Source organism: Chlorocebus sabaeus, chromosome 16 (assembly GCF_047675955.1).
Source record: "Chlorocebus sabaeus isolate Y175 chromosome 16, mChlSab1.0.hap1, whole genome shotgun sequence".
Taxonomy (NCBI): Eukaryota; Metazoa; Chordata; class Mammalia; order Primates; family Cercopithecidae; genus Chlorocebus; species Chlorocebus sabaeus.
In genome coordinates this window covers 37,846,343-37,858,427 of record NC_132919.1, presented here as the reverse complement: position 1 = coordinate 37,858,427, position 12,085 = coordinate 37,846,343, and positions in this window count along the sequence as shown.

The window sequence follows — 12,085 nt, the reverse complement described above, 5'->3', positions numbered from 1 at the left end:
AGGCCCCAGTGTGTGATGTTCCCCTCCCTGTGTCCATGTATTCTCATTGTTCAACACCCACTTATGAGTGAGAACATGCGGTGTTTGGTTTTCTGTTCCTCTGTTAGTTTGCTGAGAATGATGGTTTCCAGCTTCATCCATGTCCCTGCAAAGGACATGAACTCATCCTTTTTTATGGTTGTAGAGTATTCCATGGTGTATATGTGCCACATTTTCTTTATCCAGTCTATCATTGATGGGCATTTGGGTTGGTTCCAAGTCTTTGCTACTGTGAATAGTGCTGCAGTAAATATACATGTGCATGTGTCTTTATAGTAGAATGATTTATAATCCTTTGGGTGTATACCCAGTAATGGGATTGCTCGGTCAAATGGTATTTCTGGTTCTAGATCCTTGAGGAATCACTACATTGTCTTCCACAATGATTGAACTAATTTATACTCCCACCAACAGTGTAAAAGTATTCCTATTTCTCCATATCCTTTCCAGCATCTGTTATTTCCTGACTTTTTAATGATAGCTATTCTATCTGGTGTGAGATGGTATCTCATTGTGGTTTTGATTTTGTTGTTGTTGTTGTTGTTGTTTGATGGAGTCTCGCTCCGTCACCCAGGCTGGAGTGCACTGGTGTGATCTTGGCTCACTGCAAGCTCCCCTTCCCGGGTTCATGCCATTCTCCTGCCTCAGCGTCCCAAGTAGCTGGGACTACAGGCACCCACCACCATGCCCGGCTAATTTTTTGTATTTTTAGTAGAGATGGGGTTTCACCATGTTAGCCAGGATAGTCTCGATCTCCTGACCTCGTGATCTGCCCACCTCAGCCTCCCAAAGTGCTGGGATTACAGCCATGAGCCACCACACCCAGCCTGATTTGCATTTCTCTAACAACCAGTGATGATGAGCTTTTTTTCATATGTTTGTTGGCCACATAAATGTCTTCTTCTTTTGAGAAGTGTCTGTTCACATCCTTTGCCCACTTTTTGATGGGGTTGTTTTATTCTTGTAAATTTGTTTACGTTTCTTGTAGATTCTGGATATTAGCCCTTTGTCTGATGGATAGACTGCAAAAATTTTCTCCCATTCTGTAGGTCGCCTGTTCACTCTGGTGAGTTTCTTTTGCTCTTTAGTTTAATTAGATCCCATTTGTCAATTTTGGCTTTTGTTGCCATTACTTTTAGTGTTTTTGTCATGCAGAGGAGCTGGTAACATTCCTTCTGAAACTATTCCAAACAATAGGAAAAGAGGGACTCCTCCATAACTCATTTTACGAAGCCAGCATCACCCTGATACCAAAACCAAAAAAAGAAAATTTCAGGCCAATATCCCTGATGAACATCGATGTAAAAATCCTCTATAGAATACTGGCAAACTGAATCCAGAAACATATCAAAAAGCATATCCACCACGATCAAGTCGGCTTCATCCCTGGGAAGCAAGGCTGGTTCAACATATGCAAATCAGTAAACGTAATCCATCACATAAACAGAACCAATGACAAAAACCGCATGATTATCTCAATAGGCGCAGAAAAGGCCTTCAATACAATTCAACACCCCTTCATGCTAAAAACTCTCAATAAACTAGGTACTGATGGGATGTATCTCAAAATAATAAGAGCTATTTGCAACAAACCCACAGCTGGTATCATACTGAAAGGGCAAAAGCTGGAAGCATTCCCTTTGAAAACTGGCACAAGATAAGTATGCCCTCTCTCACCACTCCTATTCAACATAGTATTGGAAGTTCTGGTCAGGACAATCAGGCAAGAGAAAGAAATAAAGAGTATTCAAATAGGAAGAGAGGAAGTCAAATTTTTTCTGTTTGCAGATGACATGATTGTATATTTAGAAAACCCCATCCTCTCAGCCCAAAATCTCCTTCAGCTGATAAGCAACTTCCAGGATACAAAATCAATGTACAAAAATCACAAGCATTCCTATACACCAATAATAGACAGAGCCAAATCATGAGTGAACTCCCATTCACAATTGCTACAAAGAGAATAAAATACCTAGGAATACAACTTACAAGGGATGTGAAGGACCTCTTCAAGGAGAACTACAAACCACTGCTCAAGGAAATAACAGAGGACACAAACAAATGGAAAAACACTCCATGCTCATGGACAGGAAGAATCAATATCATCAAAATGGCCATACTGCCCAAAGTAAATTATAGATTCAATGTTATCTCCATCAAGCTACCACTGACTTTCTTCACAGAATTAGAAAAAACTACTTTAAATTTCATATGCAACCAAAAAAGAGCCTGTATAGCCAAGACAATCCTAAACAAAAAGAACAAAGCTGGAGGCATCACCCTACCTGACTTCAAACTATACTACAAGGCCACAGTAACCAAAACAGCATGGTACTGGTACCAAAACAGATATATAGAACAATGGAACAGAACAGAGGCCTCAGAAATAACACCACATATCTACAACCATATGATCTTTGAAAAACCTGACAAAAACAAGCAATGGGGAAAGGATTCCTTATTTAACAAATGGTGTTGGGAAAACTGGCTAGCCATATGCAGAAAATGGAAACTGGACTCCTTCCTTATACCTTATACAAAAATTAACTCAAGATGAATTAAAGAATTAAGTGTAAAACCTAAAACCATAAAAACCCTAGAAGAAACGTAGGCAATACTATTCAGGACATAGGCATGGGTGATATGCCTTTTAAAAGTATTTTTCTCTTTATTTTACTCTTAGAAATATTTATAGAGCTTTTTCCAAGACTACAGGGCTGATAAAAACCCAAAAACTCTTCCTGAATGTTAAATTGCACAAAATCCTTTGGCCATTACTTAAATGAGTCAGAGTATAGATCCTAAGAAGAAAAGTTATTTTATGTTACCACTGGCAATGCTGTTTAATGTTGCCCTTAACCATTTAAAAACCACATTAATGGTTTATCAGACTTCAGTGAAGAATGAAGGTAAATGTATTGAATGGCTACATTGCCTCCTTGTCACTTTCTAAAGTCTTCAAATGTAAATAAGGTATCTTTTTATTTTTAAATGAGTTTGGAAATGAAAAGTAACTTATAAATCACTTTAAAAAAATATGTTCCCCAAAAGAATCGCAAAGGAAAAAAACCTCAAACTTAACTTGTACAAAACAAAGAAATGTACAAATAACAAACAACACATTAGATACATGAGGCATTACTTCATCTGTTTCCGATAATGGACTCCCCAAAAAACATTTCTATGGTGTACAAATCCAGATTCATGCTTTGGCAGGCTCAGCCTTGAATAGGATGAGCAGCAACACATGCAGGCAACTTACAGGGTAAAACAAACTAGATTCCACCAGCTATTCCTAAAAAACAGTGAGACGGGTGCTTACATACAAACAAATGGCCCAAAACCCCAAGTCCTTTTTCCTTTGCATAAATTTCTCAGGTTGCCTCATGCCCTTCTACAGTTTCCCAATCACTTTCAACTCTGTTCATCATGTTCATTTTTGTCATGCTAATACCTGTTTCTAACATTGAATAGAATGGACTAAGCTATACATTATGATTTATCCCAAGCCCTGCACTCATCCAAAAATAATCCTATAACAAACTCCACTCATTCCTAAAAGTGATATGGCCAAGGAGAAGCATATTTTACTTTTATTCCAGAATACTGACTTCAAATCACCCACATCTGTTATTTCCCCATTTTTGAAATCAGTGGATTCATTTAAACTCTCTTTTCTGGCTGTTTAAAACCTGTGGGTAACAAGTTCTATGATAATATCTATTCATTCAACACTTAAGTATAAAAGACACTTAAAACTATAACTTGGGATTTTCCCTGCCGCTCCCCACTCAAAGGTGGACCATTCATGCGTTGGCTACAAATGTTTGCAGAAACATATGGTCAGATCATATGGTTCTAATAATGTTCCCTTTAGTACTTTGTAGCTTTGACCAATTTCAATATTTTTTCTGGAATTGGAAATTCTTTCTTGTGGTAATGTACTCATTCATCAAAAAATGAATATGTGGTTGTGAAGAATTTTTTGGCTTATTGCAATGTGGAAGACTCTAAGAAGTTTTTCTGAGAACTACAACGTTACATAGATTGATAGTCCTATTATTACACAAATGCTTCCTGTTTGAAGTGCTTTCCATGAGTTTGAAGTGGACACAGGTCATGTTGTTACTATTTTTCTGAGCTACCTCATCCAATATCTCCTCCATTCTGAGTTTCCACTCCTCTGTCTACTCGATGGACAGTGATTTCCATGCCCAAATGTAATTCCAGCCCAAATAAGACTGGGTGAGTGGGGGTGCGTAAGAGAGCTTCCGTCTTGCTCTGTTGTCTTCCCTCTGCCATGAGTACCTCTGTTGTACAGCACCATTAATTTCTACCAAAAGTAGCAAGCACTCATTTATGAATCACTATAAATCATTCAACACGTGGGGCTCTCAGTGCCTCCAGGAAAACTTGTAGTTTTGCTCACTTTATTCAAATGGCAGTCCAACATAAAGGAGGTTGTCCTTGGTATTTTAAAATTTGGATTGTTTGGTCGATTGTTCAACTGAAGAATCTAGAGAAACTTTTTGTCTTGAAACCAGATGTACAGCAGTGACACCTATTAGCATTGTGAATGTACTGTCAAAGGAACAATGCTACTCCCACAGATGTGGAGGCCTGGGAAAAATTACTTTGTTCTTTCCACATGCTGAGGAAATATTTGCATTTTTAAAGTTTCTTTTAAAATAGCCTTCTCTTAGAATAGGGATCTTCAGGATCTGTGTTTTTTCTGTTATAGCCTCTATCATGGGAAAGATTGCATTCTCATATTTTTATAGGATAACTGAAGTTCTGCTTTAAGACAAACTGGTGTTAACATTTTGAAAGGCGTCATTTCACATTTAATTAATATGGGTGGAAAATAACCCACAGAATTTTAGAATATGGAGATTTGTTAATAGCGTTCCCAGTTATACATAGTTTTATTTGAAAACAAGGAATTATGTTTTCTTTTGAAAATGTTTTGATTCTTAAGGAGGCATTAAACCAAAGGGATCTGAGCCTGAGATTTGAATTTGAACATTTTAAACCCCAGCCTACTGCTTTCTAACTTTAACTTATGCTCCCTAAAAGTTTCTTCATCTAGACAATGAGGACAGTAATACCTCACAGAGGTCTGTGAGGATAAAATTAAATAACAAATTTACATCATAAGCATTTGCAAATGTAAGCTGTTACTCTTTTTTTTTTTTAACTTATTGTCTATGCTTCTCTATACTATGTTAGACTCAAGATTCTTACATTTTCCCTTTGAATATGTTAAGCTAATGTTTTTAAAAACACGATCCAGTCTTAATATCCAATCCACTTTCTATCAGACCTTTACAAGTGAAATTGAGATGTTAAACCTGGTAGTTCAGGGTTTATGAAAGGCTTTTAAAAATTTTTGTAAGCATGGAGATAAGTTTATCTTTAAATACCATCTGCAATATGAAATAATGTTCTTTCAGCTACTTACAGTATAGAACAGATCAACCATTCTCTTTAATACGGGCTGAAATAACTGACTCTGGAGACACTGCTGAATCAAGGGTAAGTTTATGTCTGTTCTGTAGTTTAAGATAAGGCTGTGCATGCATAACTATACTTATGTAATAATGAAGATATATGAAGTATTGCTATGCTATAGATAAATCTGATTAATAAGGCCCATTTCTCTTATTGATTAAAAAATAGTATGATATGCTATTAAAGATTAACTATTCCCAAATGTAGTATTTTTGTACACTTAACATTAAACCATAAGTATCAAAGCCAAAACTGAAAAGGCATTTAGTATGGCAGCATAAAAATTTGGACACATTATGCTTCCACATTATACGTTAAAACTTGCATTGTTAAAGTAAGCCAGTCTTATCTCTTTGTGTGTTTTTAATCTGCTCATTTAAGCCTAATCAGGATTGAATATACATTGGAGACAAAGACATGACCCAAAGATTAGTCTTGTAAAATAAGGATCGGATTTCCAACTCAATGTAAACTCCTATTGCACATCCCTAAACCAAGCAGATTCAAAGTTATAGTAGTAATGTAAACAATTTGGTTATAAATTCAATTCCATCAGAGGATGGTAGTACTTTAGCAGATATTCATTCTATGGGTAAGACGAGGTATGTTCTTCAAGTGCTGTGAATAACACCACTTTAAAAAACAAATCTCAGATAACCAAATGTAGTTAAGATTTTTAAAAATGTTTTCTCAGTGTAATAGAGTGGTTAAGAATGTAAATGATGCAATGAGGTCATTTGGATATCAAATTCAACTTCTGCCTTTTTGTAAATTCTGTGATTCTGAGAAAGTTACTTAACTTCTCTGTGCTTTATTTTTGTGCAAAACGGGGAAATGATACCTAACTCATGGGGTTAGGGGTTAGTGGGTTAAATGAGTTAATTCATATCAACCACTTAAAATAGTGCCTGGCATGATGTAGTAGCTCCTTAAGTATTAACTAACAACAATAACCATAAAGATGATAAGGAAATATTATTAATGTAGATACTACTTTAAAATTAGTCCTTTATAAGAAAGTGCAGGATCGTGCATTATTCCAGCATTAAATAATGTAATTAGATGTTGAACATTTTCCCACTTCATTGTTTAAATTGTCCGATGATAGCTAGGCATATGAAATTTAAACTATAATATTCCTATTTTAACATCATGAAATACTGTGGTATCATAGTCCCTTAGCAACAAGAAATGCTGCACTGCTATGGATTTTATAAGGTGAGTTTCAATATACATTCAGAGGAAATGCCATTTATAAGCATACAGTTAATTCAGTGCTCACAGGAAGAACGTAGTTAAGTACTATTTCTTTGCGGGCTGGTGAATTACACCTTACAATTAATACTTCTCTACGGGAAAAAAATCGAGCTTATCTTTCTTCCAAGGAAGGTAAAATTGGCAGTATGGGAACCCTGAAAAGTTCTGGCAGGGATGTATATTTTATTATTTAAAATTTACTTTTCCCAATTGGAAATGTAATAAATATTTTGTAACAAGGTTTTGTTCCATTGTCTTGACTGATAAGAAATTTAGACAAGAGAGTAAGCATAATCTTATTTTGGTAGTGGAGACCAGATGATTTGAATTATTTTTCAAATATGGTTTTCTCTTTTATGGTTATGCCCTATCATATCCATTCATATTACACTCTTATATTAGTAAGTTAGGAAATTACCTCGTCACTTATTATATGTGTTAATTGAATATAACCATCACCCACATTCCTCAAAAATAGCTCACTTTGATTATTTTGTTCATTGTTATATAGCACACCAAAAATCAGATATTATTTTTAAACTTATTAAATGAAATGATTCTCTTAAACTATGAAGATGTTTGAGAATCTGAAGTCTGAAATGATTGTACGTGTACGTGCAAATGTGCTGTGTGCCAAACGGATTGTTTCTGATGTTTCTGGATTTACTGAAGGTGGTTTTTATAACTATTGTTGGCAGTCTTATTGATGAAAATGAGATATGTTCCAGAGATATTTTTAATCCAGATATATCACTTGTACCTGAGTAATCAACATCCCACAGCACAGTCAATACTTTGTTCCAACCTGCAGCTACCTGGGAAATCTCTGTTCCCAGGGTGTTGTAGCTATTTGATTTAACTGAGAGTTGAGGGGTGCGGCAGGGACAGTGGGCCTCCAGAACCCTATTGAAGCACTAACGGTCTTCTTCCGGCAACATCACAGCCACCTAAGGCTGTGCTTTCAGATGGGACAAACAAGAGTCCGGCTAGGAACTTAACGGGAAACCCTGGAGAAGTAGAAAGGCATAGGGAACTTTGAAAAGCTCTCATATACTCCTGGGGAATCTGAAAGGTTGCATGCATGAATAAGTTGCTATACATGCTCACAGAAGATAGGGAAGGGAGAAGGCCCCAGCCAATCACTCCGGCTGACTTTGAGGTCCTACACAAGTAAAAAGAAAAAGGCTGTCTCATGAACTGCTTAAAGTTTGAAGGTGGACCTTCAAAGGATATCCTTGAAAAATAATAGAAGACCATTTTAGGTAATCTGATGGTCCTTAGCTGATCACTAAGTTATAGTGACCCAGAGGGGACCACTAGAGACCCACGCTTAAAACCAAAAACAAGAATAAAACACACACACACACACACACACACACACACACACACACACACACACACACACATTCAGGAGAACTCAGTGGCAGGGAATAAAGAATCTATACAATCAGTTCAAGAAAACCTTGGGGAGAGATGGACCAAATACTGGAGTTGTTACAATGTATTATCTAAAATACCCAGTTTTCAACAACAAAAAAAATGACTAGCTATGTAAATAAACAGCAAAGTGTGCAAAATACACAGGGTAAAAAGCAGCCAAAGAAAATGGCTATGAGTGGGCCCAGATTTTTTATTTAATAGAACACAGTGATTTGCAGGGATTAAGGAGGGCGTACAGATAGAAGGGAAGAAGGTGTGGCTATAAAAGGGCAACATGAGAGATCTATGGGGTGATGGAAATGTTCAGCTTTTTGCTGTTTCATTGTTAACAGCCTGGTTGTGATATCATACTACAGTTTTGCAAGATATTACATTGGGGGAAACAAAAACAGATGCTAATTGAAATCTCCAGAGCAACCATTAAAAAATTTAAAAGTATGGTAAAAGAAACAACAAAGGAATTTGCATGGTACACTAGAAAATACCTAGGAGGAAGAAAGATCATAATTGATAAATAGAAGAACAAAAGATACTTAAGTCTTAGAATATAAATAGCAAAATGAGACACATAAATCCTACTTTATCAGTAACCACATAAAATGTAAATGGGCTAAATATGCCAATCAAGAAACAGATATTAGCAGAATAGATTTTTACAAAACAATCACATATGCCTTCTACAAGAGACACAGTTTAGATTCAAAAACACAAATAGATTGAAAGTAAGAGTATGGAAAAGGTAAGCTATGCAATCAGTAATCAAAAGAGTTCTTTCAAAACTTCAACAAAAGTTGACATTTAGCTATCTTGATTAAAACAAAGAGTCAAATTATTACCATCCTTAAAGACATAAAAATGATTATTACTGTGAGCAACTATATGACAAAAAAATAGATAACTTAGATGAGGTGGACAAATTCCTTGAAAGACACAAACTACTGAAACTGACTCAAGAAGAGATAATCAGAATAGGCCTACAACTAGTGAAGAGATTGAATTAAGAATTTAGAACCTTTCCTCAAAGAAAAGCCCAGGACCAGATGGTTTCACTGGTGAATTCTACATATAGTTAAAGAAGAATTAATATCAATCCTTCTCAAACTCTGCCAAAACACATAAAAGAAGGAAACATTTCCTGACTCATTCTAAGAAGACGGTATTACTCTGATCTCAAAATCAGACAAAGATAACACAAGAAAACTATAGACCAATATCCCTCATAAATTTAGACACAAAAATCTTCAATAAATACTAGAAAATTGAATCCAGCAACATAAAAAAGATTATATCCTATGACCAAGTGAGATTTATTCCAGGAATGCAAGCTTGCGATCATTTAATTCAGTAATCAATTAGTGTAATACACCACATCAATAGAATAAAGATTAAAACTACATGATTATTTCCATAGATGCAGAATAAGCATTTGACAAAATCTGGTATCTTTTCATGAAAAAACAATAAACTAGAACCAAAAGGAAACTTCCTCAAGCTGATAAAATGCATCTATGAAAACCACACAGTTTACATCATACTTAATGGAGAAAACTGAATGCTTTCCCCCCTAATATCAGGAACAAGATAAGGATGTCTGCTCTTGAAACTTGTATTCAACATTACTGGGGATTCTAACCAAGGCAGTTAAGCAAGACAAATAAATCATTGAGATTAGAAAAGAAGAAACGAGCCAAGCTTGGTAGTTAGTGCCTGCAATCTTGGCATTTTGGGAGGCTGAGGAGAGAGGATTGCTTGAGGCCAGGAGTTAGAGACCAGCCTGGGCAACATAGTGAGATCCTCATCTCTAAAAAAAAATTTGTTTTAGAAATGGGCAAAACCAAATAAATTTTCTTTAAGTGGCCAAGCATGCTGGTGTGGCCCATAGTCCCAGTTACTCGGGAGGCTGAAACAGAAGGATTACTTGAGTCCAGGAGTTCAAGGCTGCAGTGAGTGATGATCATGCCACTGCACTCCAGCCTGGGCAAGAGAGCATCTCTAAAAATAATAAATAAATAAATAAATAAATAAATAAAGTAAAACTTGCAGGTGACATGATCTTATATATAGAAAATCTTAAAGAATCCACTAAAAATTTAAAATCAATAAATACATCAATATGGAATATACAAGATCAATATACAAAATTCAGTTGTATTTCTGTAGAGTACCAATGAACAATTCAATAATGAAATTGAGAAAACAGTTTAATTTGCAAAGCATCAAAAAGTATAAAAATACCTAGAAAAGAATTTAACAAAAACATCTCACATTTATGGATCAAAAGATTTATTATTATTATTATTTATTATTATTATTTTTGAGACAGAGCTTTGCTCTTGCTGCCCAGGCTGGAGTGCAATGATGCAATCTCGGCTCACCACAACCTCTGCCTCCTGGGTTCAAGCGATTCTCCTGTCTTAGCTTCCCAAGTAGCTGGGATTACAGGCATGTGCCACCACGCCCAGCAAATTTTGTATTTTTACTAGAGACGGGGTTTCTACATGTTGGTTAGGCTGGTCATGAACTCCTGACCTCAGGTGATCCACCTGCCTTGGCCTCCCAAAGTGCTGGGATTATAGGCGTGAGCCACTGCACCCAGCCTAGATTTAATAATATTAAGATGGCAGCACTCCTCAAATTGATTTACAGATTCAACACAACTATCGCACTTTCCATTTCTAAACTTATTACACAACTACAGTAATCAAGACAGTATTGTACTGCCATAAGGATAGATATATAGACAATGGAATAGAGTCAAGAGTCCAGAAATAAACCCATACATTTATGGTCATTTGATTTTTGACAAGAGTGAATGACAATTCACTGGGGGAAATAGTTCAACACATGGTACTGGGACAAAAAGATATTCACATGCAAAATGAGGAAGGTTAGACTCCTACCTTATATATAAAAGTTAACTCAAAATGCATTCGAGACTGAATTTAGGAGTTAAAACTCTTTGAAGAAAACAGAGGTAAATCTTCTTGACTTTGGATTAGGCAATGGTTTTTAAAATACAGACTTTATTTTTTTTTAGAGCAGTTTTATGTTCACAGCAAAATTGAGAGGAAAGTACAGACAGTTCTCATATACTCCCTCCCATACACATGCAGTCTCCTTCACCATCAACATCCCACACCAGGGTGGTACATTGTTACAATCAATAAATCAACATTGACATCATTATCAACCAAAGTCTATAGTTTCCGTTAGGGTTCACTCTAGATGTTGTATGTTCTGAGTTTGGACAAATATATAGTTGCATATATCCATCATTATAGAATCATGTAGAATAGTTTTACTGTCCTAAAAATCCTCTATGCTCCACCTATTTGTACCTCCTTCCCTTATATTTATGACTAGTGTACATCCTCTTTCAAAAATCACTATACCACTTCATGGGTAGTGCACGTATAGCAACAGAGTATTCCCAATTTGTCCCTCCCACCACTTATCACATTGCTGTCATTCATTTCACTTATGCACAAGCTATAATCACTAAATATATTGCTGCTATTATTATTTTGAACAAGGATATGTTGGATCAATTAAGAAAAATAAAGATAAAAGATTTTGTTTTACCTTCATTTATTCCTTCTCTAATGCTTTTCCTTTCTTTATGTAGATCTGAGTTTCTGGCAGTTTGCTAGGGCTGTTAAAACAAAATACCACATACTGAATGGCTTAAACAACCAGAATTTATTTTCTCACACTTCTGGGAGCTAAAGGTCCATGATCAGAGTGTTAGCAGGTTTGATTTCTCTCTCCTTGGCTTGTAGATGGTAGCTTTCTCCCTGTGTCCTTACATGGTCATCCCTTGATTTAAGTGTGCATGTGC